The 13,697-nt window shown below is 48.1% G+C and overlaps 19 non-coding genes across 19 annotated transcripts; all 19 read right to left on the bottom strand.

The window, feature by feature from the left end:
* Positions 1-528: 528 nt before the first annotated feature.
* On the bottom strand, positions 529-647 carry LOC143872346 (5S ribosomal RNA). The gene has a single exon (XR_013247099.1). It is a non-coding gene; the product is annotated as a 5S ribosomal RNA (ribosomal RNA).
* A 597-nt stretch (positions 648-1,244) lies between these two features.
* Positions 1,245-1,363, bottom strand: LOC143874441 (5S ribosomal RNA). The gene has a single exon (XR_013249120.1). It is a non-coding gene; the product is annotated as a 5S ribosomal RNA (ribosomal RNA).
* A 597-nt stretch (positions 1,364-1,960) lies between these two features.
* LOC143873306 (5S ribosomal RNA) lies at positions 1,961-2,079 on the bottom strand. The gene has a single exon (XR_013248021.1). It is a non-coding gene; the product is annotated as a 5S ribosomal RNA (ribosomal RNA).
* Positions 2,080-2,676: 597 nt separating this feature from the next.
* Positions 2,677-2,795, bottom strand: LOC143872345 (5S ribosomal RNA). The gene has a single exon (XR_013247098.1). It is a non-coding gene; the product is annotated as a 5S ribosomal RNA (ribosomal RNA).
* A 597-nt stretch (positions 2,796-3,392) lies between these two features.
* Positions 3,393-3,511, bottom strand: LOC143872344 (5S ribosomal RNA). Its single transcript, XR_013247097.1, has one exon. It is a non-coding gene; the product is annotated as a 5S ribosomal RNA (ribosomal RNA).
* A 597-nt stretch (positions 3,512-4,108) lies between these two features.
* Positions 4,109-4,227, bottom strand: LOC143872343 (5S ribosomal RNA). Its single transcript, XR_013247096.1, has one exon. It is a non-coding gene; the product is annotated as a 5S ribosomal RNA (ribosomal RNA).
* A 596-nt stretch (positions 4,228-4,823) lies between these two features.
* On the bottom strand, positions 4,824-4,942 carry LOC143872342 (5S ribosomal RNA). The gene has a single exon (XR_013247095.1). It is a non-coding gene; the product is annotated as a 5S ribosomal RNA (ribosomal RNA).
* A 597-nt stretch (positions 4,943-5,539) lies between these two features.
* Positions 5,540-5,658, bottom strand: LOC143874440 (5S ribosomal RNA). Its single transcript, XR_013249119.1, has one exon. It is a non-coding gene; the product is annotated as a 5S ribosomal RNA (ribosomal RNA).
* A 597-nt stretch (positions 5,659-6,255) lies between these two features.
* LOC143873083 (5S ribosomal RNA) lies at positions 6,256-6,374 on the bottom strand. Its single transcript, XR_013247806.1, has one exon. It is a non-coding gene; the product is annotated as a 5S ribosomal RNA (ribosomal RNA).
* A 596-nt stretch (positions 6,375-6,970) lies between these two features.
* Positions 6,971-7,089, bottom strand: LOC143873105 (5S ribosomal RNA). The gene has a single exon (XR_013247826.1). It is a non-coding gene; the product is annotated as a 5S ribosomal RNA (ribosomal RNA).
* A 597-nt stretch (positions 7,090-7,686) lies between these two features.
* On the bottom strand, positions 7,687-7,805 carry LOC143872341 (5S ribosomal RNA). The gene has a single exon (XR_013247094.1). It is a non-coding gene; the product is annotated as a 5S ribosomal RNA (ribosomal RNA).
* Positions 7,806-8,400: 595 nt separating this feature from the next.
* Positions 8,401-8,519, bottom strand: LOC143872340 (5S ribosomal RNA). Its single transcript, XR_013247093.1, has one exon. It is a non-coding gene; the product is annotated as a 5S ribosomal RNA (ribosomal RNA).
* A 596-nt stretch (positions 8,520-9,115) lies between these two features.
* LOC143872339 (5S ribosomal RNA) lies at positions 9,116-9,234 on the bottom strand. The gene has a single exon (XR_013247092.1). It is a non-coding gene; the product is annotated as a 5S ribosomal RNA (ribosomal RNA).
* A 597-nt stretch (positions 9,235-9,831) lies between these two features.
* LOC143872338 (5S ribosomal RNA) lies at positions 9,832-9,950 on the bottom strand. Its single transcript, XR_013247091.1, has one exon. It is a non-coding gene; the product is annotated as a 5S ribosomal RNA (ribosomal RNA).
* A 597-nt stretch (positions 9,951-10,547) lies between these two features.
* LOC143872336 (5S ribosomal RNA) lies at positions 10,548-10,666 on the bottom strand. The gene has a single exon (XR_013247089.1). It is a non-coding gene; the product is annotated as a 5S ribosomal RNA (ribosomal RNA).
* A 596-nt stretch (positions 10,667-11,262) lies between these two features.
* Positions 11,263-11,381, bottom strand: LOC143872335 (5S ribosomal RNA). Its single transcript, XR_013247088.1, has one exon. It is a non-coding gene; the product is annotated as a 5S ribosomal RNA (ribosomal RNA).
* Positions 11,382-11,978: 597 nt separating this feature from the next.
* LOC143872334 (5S ribosomal RNA) lies at positions 11,979-12,097 on the bottom strand. Its single transcript, XR_013247087.1, has one exon. It is a non-coding gene; the product is annotated as a 5S ribosomal RNA (ribosomal RNA).
* Positions 12,098-12,694: 597 nt separating this feature from the next.
* LOC143874439 (5S ribosomal RNA) lies at positions 12,695-12,813 on the bottom strand. The gene has a single exon (XR_013249118.1). It is a non-coding gene; the product is annotated as a 5S ribosomal RNA (ribosomal RNA).
* A 597-nt stretch (positions 12,814-13,410) lies between these two features.
* LOC143873082 (5S ribosomal RNA) lies at positions 13,411-13,529 on the bottom strand. The gene has a single exon (XR_013247805.1). It is a non-coding gene; the product is annotated as a 5S ribosomal RNA (ribosomal RNA).
* Between the last annotated feature and the right edge of the window lie 168 nt (positions 13,530-13,697).

Raw genomic sequence — 13,697 nt, 5'->3', positions numbered from 1 at the left:
TGAAAGTGCGAAAAAATCCTACTAGATGACACCGGATGGACGATCCGAGCATGTCGGGAAGCCGGATGGCCGCAAGGGCTGCCATCGCGCGATTAATCTTCCCGAGTACCCCCGAATCAATATAAGAATCGCTACGATCTGACGGGCGGATCAAAAGTTATGTCGGAACGATATTTGTGCACCAAGGGTAGCTCACGGCCAGTAAACACCTTCCGACCGGATTCATGACTCGCATCCACTAGTACACTCATCCGCTATAGCCTGTACGTCACTGAATCTGAACAAACCCCCGCTATAATTTGACCGCAAATGAAATGTCAGAACGAATTCCGTTTATCGAATCAAACGACACTATCACCCCGCCATAATAAAGACCGGACGTCTTTGAATTCACCATCCGGAAGAAAATAAAAAGATCCGAACCGAAACGTAGGAGGCGACGCACTAAACGTGCGTTTCAGTTCGCATCGATGTTCCAGAACCGAAAGATTGTTCGAAAAAAGTGGTAGATAGCCGAAAAAAGTGACAGGGGTGCAACACGAGGACTTCCCAGGAGGTCACCCATCCTAGTACTACTCTCGCCCAAGCACGCTTAACTTCGGAGTTCTGATGGGATCCAGTGCATTTGTGCTGGTATGATCGCACCCAGCATGCCTCTCCATTGTCAAAGTAATAAAGAGTTTCCACTCGCATTGTCGTACGAAGTCCGTTTAAATGAAAGTGCGAAAAAATCCTGCTAGATGACACCGGATGGACGATCCGAGCATGTCGGGAAGCCGGATGACCGCAAGGGCTGTCATCGCGCGATTAATCTTCCCGAGTACCCCCGAATCAATATGAGAATCGCTACGATCTGACGGGCGGATCAAAAGTTATCGTCGGAACGATATTTGTGCACCAAGGGTAGCTCACGGCCTGTAAACACCTTCCGACCGGATTCATGACTCGCATCCACTAGTACACTCATCCGCTATAGCCTGTACGTCACTGAATCTCAACAAACCCCCGCTATAATTTGACCGCAAATGAAATGTCAGAACGAATTCCGTTTATCGAATCAAACGACACTATCACCCCGCCATAATAAAGACCGGACGTCTTTGAATTCACCATCCGGAAGAAAATAAAAAGATCCGTACCGAAACGTAGGAGGCGACGCACTAAACGTGCGTTTCAGTTCGCATCGATGTTCCAGAACCGAAAGATTGTTCGAAAAAAGTGGTAGATAGCCGAAAAAAGTGACAGGGGTGCAACACGAGGACTTCCCAGGAGGTCACCCATCCTAGTACTACTCTCGCGCAAGCACGCTTAACTTCGGAGTTCTGATGGGATCCAGTGCATTTGTGCTGGTATGATCGCACCCAGCATGCCTCTCCATTGTCAAAGTAATAAAGAGTTTCCACTCGCATTGTCGTACGAAGTCCGTTTAAATGAAAGTGCGAAAAAATCCTGCTAGATGACACCGGATGGACGATCCGAGCATGTCGGAAAGCCGGATGACCGCCAGGGCTGTCATCGCGCGATTAATCTTCCCGAGTACCCCCGAATCAATATAAGAATCGCCACGATCTGACGGGCGGATCAAAAGTTATCGTCGGAACGATATTTGTGCACCAAGGGTAGCTCACGGCCAGTAAACACCTTCCGACCGGATTCATGACTTTCATCCACTAGTACACTCATCCGCTATAGCCTGTACGTTACTGAATCTGAACAAACCCCCGCTATAATTTGACCGCAAATGAAATGTCAGAACGAATTCCGTTTATCGAATCAAACGACACTATCACCCCGCCATAATAAAGACCGGACGTATTTGAATTCACTATCCGGCAGAAAATAAAAAGATCCCAACCGAAACGTAGGAGGCGTCGCACTAAACGTGCGTTTCAGTTCGCATCGATGTTCCAGAACCGAAAGATTGTTCGAAAAAAGTGGTAGATAGCCGAAAAAAGTGACAGGGGTGCAACACGAGGACTTCCCAGGAGGTCACCCATCCTAGTACTACTCTCGCCCAAGCACGCTTAACTTCGGAGTTCTGATGGGATCCAGTGAATTTGTGCTGGTATGATCGCACCCAGCATGCCTCTCCATTGTCAAAGTAATAAAGAGTTTCCACTCGCATTGTCGTACGAAGTCCGTTTAAATGAAAGTGCGAAAAAATCCTGCTAGATGACACCGGATGGACGATCCGAGCATGTCGGGAAGCCGGATGGCCGCAAGGGCTGTCATCGCGCGATTAATCTTCCCGAGTACCCCCGAATCAATATAAGAATCGCTACGATCTGACGGGCGGATCAAAAGTTATCGTCGGAACGATATTTGTGCACCAAGGGTAGCTCACGGCCAGTAAACACCTTCCGACCGGATTCATGACTCGCATCCACTAGTACACTCATCCGCTATAGCCTGTACGTCACTGAATCTGAACAAACCCCCGCTATAATTTGACCGCAAATGAAATGTCAGAACGAATTCCGTTTATCGAATCAAACGACACTATCACCCCGCCATAATAAAGACCGGACGTCTTTGAATTCACCATCCGGAAGAAAATAAAAAGATCCGAACCGAAACGTAGGAGGCGACGCACTAAACGTGCGTTTCAGTTCGCATCGATGTTCCAGAACCGAAAGATTGTTCGAAAAAAGTGGTAGATAGCCGAAAAAAGTGACAGGGGTGCAACACGAGGACTTCCCAGGAGGTCACCCATCCTAGTACTACTCTCGCCCAAGCACGCTTAACTTCGGAGTTCTGATGGGATCCAGTGCATTTGTGCTGGTATGATCGCACCCAGCATGCCTCTCCATTGTCAAAGTAATAAAGAGTTTCCACTCGCATTGTCGTACGAAGTCCGTTTAAATGAAAGTGCGAAAAAATCCTGCTAGATGACACCGGATGGACGATCCGAGCATGTCGGGAAGCCGGATGACCGCAAGGGCTGTCATCGCGCGATTAATCTTCCCGAGTACCCCCGAATCAATATGAGAATCGCTACGATCTGACGGGCGGATCAAAAGTTATCGTCGGAACGATATTTGTGCACCAAGGGTAGCTCACGGCCTGTAAACACCTTCCGACCGGATTCATGACTCGCATCCACTAGTACACTCATCCGCTATAGCCTGTACGTCACTGAATCTAAACAAACCCCCGCTATAATTTGACCGCAAATGAAATGTCAGAACGAATTCCGTTTATCGAATCAAACGACACTATCACCCCGCCATAATAAAGACCGGACGTCTTTGAATTCACCATCCGGAAGAAAATAAAAAGATCCGTACCGAAACGTAGGAGGCGACGCACTAAACGTGCGTTTCAGTTCGCATCGATGTTCCAGAACCGAAAGATTGTTCGAAAAAAGTGGTAGATAGCCGAAAAAAGTGACAGGGGTGCAACACGAGGACTTCCCAGGAGGTCACCCATCCTAGTACTACTCTCGCCCAAGCACGCTTAACTTCGGAGTTCTGATGGGATCCAGTGCATTTGTGCTGGTATGATCGCACCCAGCATGCCTCTCCATTGTCAAAGTAAGAAAGAGTTTCCACTCGCATTGTCGTACGAAGTCCGTTTAAATGAAAGTGCGAAAAAATCCTGCTAGATGACACCGGATGGACGATCCGAGCATGTCGGAAAGCCGGATGACCGCCAAGGCTGTCATCGCGCGATTAATCTTCCCGAGTACCCCCGAATCAATATAAGAATCGCCACGATCTGACGGGCGGATCAAAAGTTATCGTCGGAACGATATTTGTGCACCAAGGGTAGCTCACGGCCAGTAAACACCTTCCGACCGGATTCATGACTTTCATCCACTAGTACACTCATCCGCTATAGCCTGTACGTTACTGAATCTGAACAAACCCCCGCTATAATTTGACCGCAAATGAAATGTCAGAACGAATTCCGTTTATCGAATCAAACGACACTATCACCCCGCCATAATAAAGACCGGACGTATTTGAATTCACTATTCAGCAGAAAATAAAAAGATCCCAACCGAAACGTAGGAGGCGTCGCACTAAACGTGCGTTTCAGTTCGCATCGATGTTCCAGAACCGAAAGATTGTTCGAAAAAAGTGGTAGATAGCCGAAAAAAGTGACAGGGGTGCAACACGAGGACTTCCCAGGAGGTCACCCATCCTAGTACTACTCTCGCCCAAGCACGCTTAACTTCGGAGTTCTGATGGGATCCAGTGCATTTGTGCTGGTATGATCGCACCCAGCATGCCTCTCCATTGTCAAAGTAATAAAGAGTTTCCACTCGCATTGTCGTACGAAGTCCGTTTAAATGAAAGTGCGAAAAAATCCTACTAGATGACACCGGATGGACGATCCGAGCATGTCGGGAAGCCGGATGGCCGCAAGGGCTGCCATCGCGCGATTAATCTTCCCGAGTACCCCCGAATCAATATAAGAATCGCTACGATCTGACGGGCGGATCAAAAGTTATGTCGGAACGATATTTGTGCACCAAGGGTAGCTCACGGCCAGTAAACACCTTCCGACCGGATTCATGACTCGCATCCACTAGTACACTCATCCGCTATAGCCTGTACGTCACTGAATCTGAACAAACCCCCGCTATAATTTGACCGCAAATGAAATGTCAGAACGAATTCCGTTTATCGAATCAAACGACACTATCACCCCGCCATAATAAAGACCGGACGTCTTTGAATTCACCATCCGGAAGAAAATAAAAAGATCCGAACCGAAACGTAGGAGGCGACGCACTAAACGTGCGTTTCAGTTCGCATCGATGTTCCAGAACCGAAAGATTGTTCGAAAAAAGTGGTAGATAGCCGAAAAAAGTGACAGGGGTGCAACACGAGGACTTCCCAGGAGGTCACCCATCCTAGTACTACTCTCGCCCAAGCACGCTTAACTTCGGAGTTCTGATGGGATCCAGTGCATTTGTGCTGGTATGATCGCACCCAGCATGCCTCTCCATTGTCAAAGTAATAAAGAGTTTCCACTCGCATTGTCGTACGAAGTCCGTTTAAATGAAAGTGCGAAAAAATCCTGCTAGATGACACCGGATGGACGATCCGAGCATGTCGGGAAGCCGGATGACCGCAAGGGCTGTCATCGCGCGATTAATCTTCCCGAGTACCCCCGAATCAATATGAGAATCGCTACGATCTGACGGGCGGATCAAAAGTTATCGTCGGAACGATATTTGTGCACCAAGGGTAGCTCACGGCCTGTAAACACCTTCCGACCGGATTCATGACTCGCATCCACTAGTACACTCATCCGCTATAGCCTGTACGTCACTGAATCTCAACAAACCCCCGCTATAATTTGACCGCAAATGAAATGTCAGAACGAATTCCGTTTATCGAATCAAACGACACTATCACCCCGCCATAATAAAGACCGGACGTCTTTGAATTCACCATCCGGAAGAAAATAAAAAGATCCGTACCGAAACGTAGGAGGCGACGCACTAAACGTGCGTTTCAGTTCGCATCGATGTTCCAGAACCGAAAGATTGTTCGAAAAAAGTGGTAGATAGCCGAAAAAAGTGACAGGGGTGCAACACGAGGACTTCCCAGGAGGTCACCCATCCTAGTACTACTCTCGCGCAAGCACGCTTAACTTCGGAGTTCTGATGGGATCCAGTGCATTTGTGCTGGTATGATCGCACCCAGCATGCCTCTCCATTGTCAAAGTAATAAAGAGTTTCCACTCGCATTGTCGTACGAAGTCCGTTTAAATGAAAGTGCGAAAAAATCCTGCTAGATGACACCGGATGGACGATCCGAGCATGTCGGAAAGCCGGATGACCGCCAGGGCTGTCATCGCGCGATTAATCTTCCCGAGTACCCCCGAATCAATATAAGAATCGCCACGATCTGACGGGCGGATCAAAAGTTATCGTCGGAACGATATTTGTGCACCAAGGGTAGCTCACGGCCAGTAAACACCTTCCGACCGGATTCATGACTTTCATCCACTAGTACACTCATCCGCTATAGCCTGTACGTTACTGAATCTGAACAAACCCCCGCTATAATTTGACCGCAAATGAAATGTCAGAACGAATTCCGTTTATCGAATCAAACGACACTATCACCCCGCCATAATAAAGACCGGACGTATTTGAATTCACTATCCGGCAGAAAATAAAAAGATCCCAACCGAAACGTAGGAGGCGTCGCACTAAACGTGCGTTTCAGTTCGCATCGATGTTCCAGAACCGAAAGATTGTTCGAAAAAAGTGGTAGATAGCCGAAAAAAGTGACAGGGGTGCAACACGAGCACTTCCCAGGAGGTCACCCATCCTAGTACTACTCTCGCCCAAGCACGCTTAACTTCGGAGTTCTGATGGGATCCAGTGCTTTTGTGCTGGTATGATCGCACCCAGCATGCCTCTCCATTGTCAAAGTAATAAAGAGTTTCCACTCGCATTGTCGTACGAAGTCCGTTTAAATGAAAGTGCGAAAAAATCCTACTAGATGACACCGGATGGACGATCCGAGCATGTCGGGAAGCCGGATGGCCGCAAGGGCTGTCATCGCGCGATTAATCTTCCCGAGTACCCCCGAATCAATATAAGAATCGCTACGATCTGACGGGCGGATCAAAAGTTATGTCGGAACGATATTTGTGCACCAAGGGTAGCTCACGGCCAGTAAACACCTTCCGACCGGATTCATGACTCGCATCCACTAGTACACTCATCCGCTATAGCCTGTACGTCACTGAATCTGAACAAACCCCCGCTATAATTTGACCGCAAATGAAATGTCAGAACGAATTCCGTTTATCGAATCAAACGACACTATCACCCCGCCATAATAAAGACCGGACGTCTTTGAATTCACCATCCGGAAGAAAATAAAAAGATCCGAACCGAAACGTAGGAGGCGACGCACTAAACGTGCGTTTCAGTTCGCATCGATGTTCCAGAACCGAAAGATTGTTCGAAAAAAGTGGTAGATAGCCGAAAAAGGTGACAGGGGTGCAACACGAGGACTTCCCAGGAGGTCACCCATCGTAGTACTACTCTCGCCCAAGCACGCTTAACTTCGGAGTTCTGATGGGATCCAGTGCATTTGTGCTGGTATGATCGCACCCAGCATGCCTCTCCATTGTCAAAGAAATAAAGAGTTTCCACTCGCATTGTCGTACGAAGTCCGTTTAAATGAAAGTGCGAAAAAATCCTGCTAGATGACACCGGATGGACGATCCGAGCATGTCGGGAAGCCGGATGGCCGCAAGGGCTGTCATCGCGCGATTAATCTTCCCGAGTACCCCCGAATCAATATAAGAATCGCTACGATCTGACGGGCGGATCAAAAGTTATCGTCGGAACGATATTTGTGCACCAAGGGTAGCTCACGGCCAGTAAACACCTTCCGACCGGATTCATGACTCGCATCCACTAGTACACTCATCCGCTATAGCCTGTACGTCACTGAATCTGAACAAACCCCCGCTATAATTTGACCGCAAATGAAATGTCAGAACGAATTCCGTTTATCGAATCAAACGACACTATCACCCCGCCATAATAAAGACCGGACGTCTTTGAATTCAGCATCCGGAAGAAAATAAAAAGATCCGAACCGAAACGTAGGAGGCGACGCACTAAACGTGCGTTTCAGTTCGCATCGATGTTCCAGAACCGAAAGATTGTTCGAAAAAAGTGGTCGATAGCCGAAAAAAGTGACAGGGGTGCAACACGAGGACTTCCCAGGAGGTCACCCATCCTAGTACTACTCTCGCCCAAGCACGCTTAACTTCGGAGTTCTGATGGGATCCAGTGCATTTGTGCTGGTATGATCGCACCCAGCATGCCTTTCCATTGTCAAAGTAATAAAGAGTTTCCACTCGCATTGTCGTACGAAGTCCGTTTAAATGAAAGTGCGAAAAAATCCTGCTAGATGACACCGGATGGACAATCCGAGCATGTCGGGAAGCCGGATGACCGCCAGGGCTGTCATCGCGCGATGAGTCTTCCCGAGTACCCCCGAATCAATATAAGAATCGCCACGATCTGACGGGCGGATCAAAAGTTATCGTCGGAACGATATTTGTGCACCAAGGGTAGCTCACCGCCAGTAAACACCTTCCGACCGGATTCATGACTCGCATCCACTAGTACACTCATCCGCTATAGCCTGTACGTCACTGAATCTGAACAAACCCCCGCTATAATTTGACCGCAAATGAAATGTCAGAACGAATTCCGTTTATCGAATCAAACGACACTATCACCCCGCCATAATAAAGACCGGACGTCTTTGAATTCACCATCCGGAAGAAAATAAAAAGATCCGAACCGAAACGTAGGAGGCGACGCACTAAACGTGCGTTTCAGTTCGCATCGATGTTCCAGAACCGAAAGATTGTTCGAAAAGTGGTAGATAGCCGAAAAAAGTGACAGGGGTGCAACACGAGGACTTCCCAGGAGGTCACCCATCCTAGTACTACTCTCGCCCAAGCACGCTTAACTTCGGAGTTCTGATGGGATCCAGTGCATTTGTGCTGGTATGATCGCACCCAGCATGCCTCTCCATTGTCAAAGTAATAAAGAGTTTCCTCTCGCATTGTCGTACGAAGTCCGTTTAAATGAAAGTACGAAAAAATCCTGCTAGATGACACCGGATGGACGATCCGAGCATGTCGGGAAGCCGGATGGCCGCAAGGGCTGTCATCGCGCGATTAATCTTCCCGAGTACCCCCGAATCAATATAAGAATCGCTACGATCTGACGGGCAGATCAAAAGTTATCGTCGGAACGATATTTGTGCACCAAGGGTAGCTCACGGCCAGTAAACACCTTCCGACCGGATTCATGACTCGCATCCACTAGTACACTCATCCGCTATAGCCTGTACGTAACTGAATCTGAACAAACCCCCGCTATAATTTACCGCAAATGAAATGTCAGAACGAATTCCGTTTATCGAATCAAACGACACTATCACCCCGCCATAATAAAGACCGGACGTCTTTGAATTCACCATCCGGAAGAAAATAAAAAGATCCGAACCGAAACGTAGGAGGCGACGCACTAAACGTGCGTTTCAGTTCGCATCGATGTTCCAGAACCGAAAGATTGTTCGAAAAAAGTGGTAGATAGCCGAAAAAAGTGACAGGGGTGCAACACGAGGACTTCCCAGGAGGTCACCCATCCTAGTACTACTCTCGCCCAAGCACGCTTAACTTCGGAGTTCTGATGGGATCCAGTGCATTTGTGCTGGTATGATCGCACCCAGCATGCCTCTCCATTGTCAAAGTAATAAAGAGTTTCCACTCGCATTGTCGTACGAAGTCCGTTTAAATGAAAGTGCGAAAAAATCCTGCTAGATGACACCGGATGGACGATCCGAGCATGTCGGGAAGCCGGATGACCGCAAGGGCTGTCATCGCGCGATTAATCTTCCCGAGTACCCCCGAATCAATATGAGAATCGCTACGATCTGACGGGCGGATCAAAAGTTATCGTCGGAACGATATTTGTGCACCAAGGGTAGCTCACGGCCTGTAAACACCTTCCGACCGGATTCATGACTCGCATCCACTAGTACACTCATCCGCTATAGCCTGTACGTCACTGAATCTAAACAAACCCCCGCTATAATTTGACCGCAAATGAAATGTCAGAACGAATTCCGTTTATCGAATCAAACGACACTATCACCCCGCCATAATAAAGACCGGACGTCTTTGAATTCACCATCCGGAAGAAAATAAAAAGATCCGTACCGAAACGTAGGAGGCGACGCACTAAACGTGCGTTTCAGTTCGCATCGATGTTCCAGAACCGAAAGATTGTTCGAAAAAAGTGGTAGATAGCCGAAAAAAGTGACAGGGGTGCAACACGAGGACTTCCCAGGAGGTCACCCATCCTAGTACTACTCTCGCCCAAGCACGCTTAACTTCGGAGTTCTGATGGGATCCAGTGCATTTGTGCTGGTATGATCGCACCCAGCATGCCTCTCCATTGTCAAAGTAATAAAGAGTTTCCACTCGCATTGTCGTACGAAGTCCGTTTAAATGAAAGTGCGAAAAAATCCTGCTAGATGACACCGGATGGACGATCCGAGCATGTCGGAAAGCCGGATGACCGCCAGGGCTGTCATCGCGCGATTAATCTTCCCGAGTACCCCCGAATCAATATAAGAATCGCCACGATCTGACGGGCGGATCAAAAGTTATCGTCGGAACGATATTTGTGCACCAAGGGTAGCTCACGGCCAGTAAACACCTTCCGACCGGATTCATGACTTTCATCCACTAGTACACTCATCCGGTATAGCTTGTATGTCACTGAATCTAAACAAACCCCCGCTATAATTTGACCGCAAATGAAATGTCAGAACGAATTCCGTTTATCGAATCAAACGACACTATCACCCCGCCATAATAAAGACCGGACGTATTTGAATTCACTATCCGGCAGAAAATAAAAAGATCCCAACCGAAACGTTGGAGGCGTCGCACTAAACGTGCGTTTCAGTTCGCATCGATGTTCCAGAACCGAAAGATTGTTCGAAAAAAGTGGTAGATAGCCGAAAAAAGTGACAGGGGTGCAACACGAGGACTTCCCAGGAGGTCACCCATCCTAGTACTACTCTCGCCCAAGCACGCTTAACTTCGGAGTTCTGATGGGATCCAGTGCATTTGTGCTGGTATGATCGCACCCAGCATGCCTCACCATTGTCAAAGTAATAAAGAGTTTCCACTCGCATTGTCGTACGAAGTCCGTTTAAATGAAAGTGCGAAAAAATCCTGCTAGATGACACCGGATGGACGATCCGAGCATGTCGGGAAGCCGGATGGCCGCAAGGGCTGTCATCGCGCGATTAATCTTCCCGAGTACCCCCGAATCAATATAAGAATCGCTACGATCTGACGGGCGGATCAAAAGTTATGTCGGAACGATATTTGTGCACCAAGGGTAGCTCACGGCCAGTAAACACCTTCCGACCGGATTCATGACTCGCATCCACTAGTACACTCATCCGCTATAGCCTGTACGTCACTGAATCTGAACAAACCCCCGCTATAATTTGACCGCAAATGAAATGTCAGAACGAATTCCGTTTATCGAATCAAACGACACTATCACCCCGCCATAATAAAGACCGGACGTCTTTGAATTCACCATCCGGAAGAAAATAAAAAGATCCGAACCGAAACGTAGGAGGTGACGCACTAAACGTGCGTTTCAGTTCGCATCGATGTTCCAGAACCGAAAGATTGTTCGAAAAAAGTGGTAGATAGCCGAAAAAAGTGACAGGGGTGCAACACGAGGACTTCCCAGGAGGTCACCCATCCTAGTACTACTCTCGCCCAAGCACGCTTAACTTCGGAGTTCTGATGGGATCCAGTGCATTTGTGCTGGTATGATCGCACCCAGCATGCCTCTCCATTGTCAAAGTAATAAAGAGTTTCCACTCGCATTGTCGTACGAAGTCCGTTTAAATGAAAGTGCGAAAAAATCCTGCTAGATGACACCGGATGGACGATCCGAGCATGTCGGGAAGCCGGATGACCGCAAGGGCTGTCATCGCGCGATTAATCTTCCCGAGTACCCCCGAATCAATATGAGAATCGCTACGATCTGACGGGCGGATCAAAAGTTATCGTCGGAACGATATTTGTGCACCAAGGGTAGCTCACGGCCTGTAAACACCTTCCGACCGGATTCATGACTCGCATCCACTAGTACACTCATCCGCTATAGCCTGTACGTCACTGAATCTCAACAAACCCCCGCTATAATTTGACCGCAAATGAAATGTCAGAACGAATTCCGTTTATCGAATCAAACGACACTATCACCCCGCCATAATGAAGACCGGACGTCTTTGAATTCACCATCCGGAAGAAAATAAAAAGATCCGAACCGAAACGTAGGAGGCGACGCACTAAACGTGCGTTTCAGTTCGCATCGATGTTCCAGAACCGAAAGATTGTTCGAAAAAAGTGGTAGATAGCCGAAAAAAGTGACAGGGGTGCAACACGAGGACTTCCCAGGAGGTCACCCATCCTAGTACTACTCTCGCCCAAGCACGCTTAACTTCGGAGTTCTGATGGGATCCAGTGCATTTGTGCTGGTATGATCGCACCCAGCATGCCTCTCCATTGTCAAAGTAATAAAGAGTTTCCACTCGCATTGTCGTACGAAGTCCGTTTAAATGAAAGTGCGAAAAAATCCTGCTAGATGACACCGGATGGACGATCCGAGCATGTCGGGAAGCCGGATGACCGCAAGGGCTGTCATCGCGCGATTAATCTTCCCGAGTACCCCCGAATCAATATGAGAATCGCTACGATCTGACGGGCGGATCAAAAGTTATCGTCGGAACGATATTTGTGCACCAAGGGTAGCTCACGGCCTGTAAACACCTTCCGACCGGATTCATGACTCGCATCCACTAGTACACTCATCCGCTATAGCCTGTACGTCACTGAATCTCAACAAACCCCCGCTATAATTTGACCGCAAATGAAATGTCAGAACGAATTCCGTTTATCGAATCAAACGACACTATCACCCCGCCATAATAAAGACCGGACGTCTTTGAATTCACCATCCGGAAGAAAATAAAAAGATCCGTACCGAAACGTAGGAGGCGACGCACTAAACGTGCGTTTCAGTTCGCATCGATGTTCCAGAACCGAAAGATTGTTCGAAAAAAGTGGTAGATAGCCGAAAAAAGTGACAGGGGTGCAACACGAGGACTTCCCAGGAGGTCACCCATCCTAGTACTACTCTCGCGCAAGCACGCTTAACTTCGGAGTTCTGATGGGATCCAGTGCATTTGTGCTGGTATGATCGCACCCAGCATGCCTCTCCATTGTCAAAGTAATAAAGAGTTTCCACTCGCATTGTCGTACGAAGTCCGTTTAAATGAAAGTGCGAAAAAATCCTGCTAGATGACACCGGATGGACGATCCGAGCATGTCGGAAAGCCGGATGACCGCCAGGGCTGTCATCGCGCGATTAATCTTCCCGAGTACCCCCGAATCAATATAAGAATCGCCACGATCTGACGGGCGGATCAAAAGTTATCGTCGGAACGATATTTGTGCACCAAGGGTAGCTCACGGCCAGTAAACACCTTCCGACCGGATTCATGACTTTCATCCACTAGTACACTCATCCGCTATAGCCTGTACGTTACTGAATCTGAACAAACCCCCGCTATAATTTGACCGCAAATGAAATGTCAGAACGAATTCCGTTTATCGAATCAAACGACACTATCACCCCGCCATAATAAAGACCGGACGTATTTGAATTCACTATCCGGCAGAAAATAAAAAGATCCCAACCGAAACGTAGGAGGCGTCGCACTAAACGTGCGTTTCAGTTCGCATCGATGTTCCAGAACCGAAAGATTGTTCGAAAAAAGTGGTAGATAGCCGAAAAAAGTGACAGGGGTGCAACACGAGCACTTCCCAGGAGGTCACCCATCCTAGTACTACTCTCGCCCAAGCACGCTTAACTTCGGAGTTCTGATGGGATCCAGTGCTTTTGTGCTGGTATGATCGCACCCAGCATGCCTCTCCATTGTCAAAGTAATAAAGAGTTTCCACTCGCATTGTCGTACGAAGTCCGTTTAAATGAAAGTGCGAAAAAATCCTACTAGATGACACCGGATGGACGATCCGAGCATGTCGGGAAGCCGGATGGCCGCAAGGGCTGTCATCGCGCGATTAATCTT

The sequence above is a fragment of the Tasmannia lanceolata genome, unplaced genomic scaffold (assembly GCF_043159265.1).
Source record: "Tasmannia lanceolata isolate RefF3 unplaced genomic scaffold, GAP_Taslan_0.1 ptg000003l, whole genome shotgun sequence".
NCBI classification, from domain to species: Eukaryota; Viridiplantae; Streptophyta; class Magnoliopsida; order Canellales; family Winteraceae; genus Tasmannia; species Tasmannia lanceolata.
Note: the sequence above shows the minus strand (reverse complement) of the source record. Positions and strands in the feature narration are given on the sequence as shown.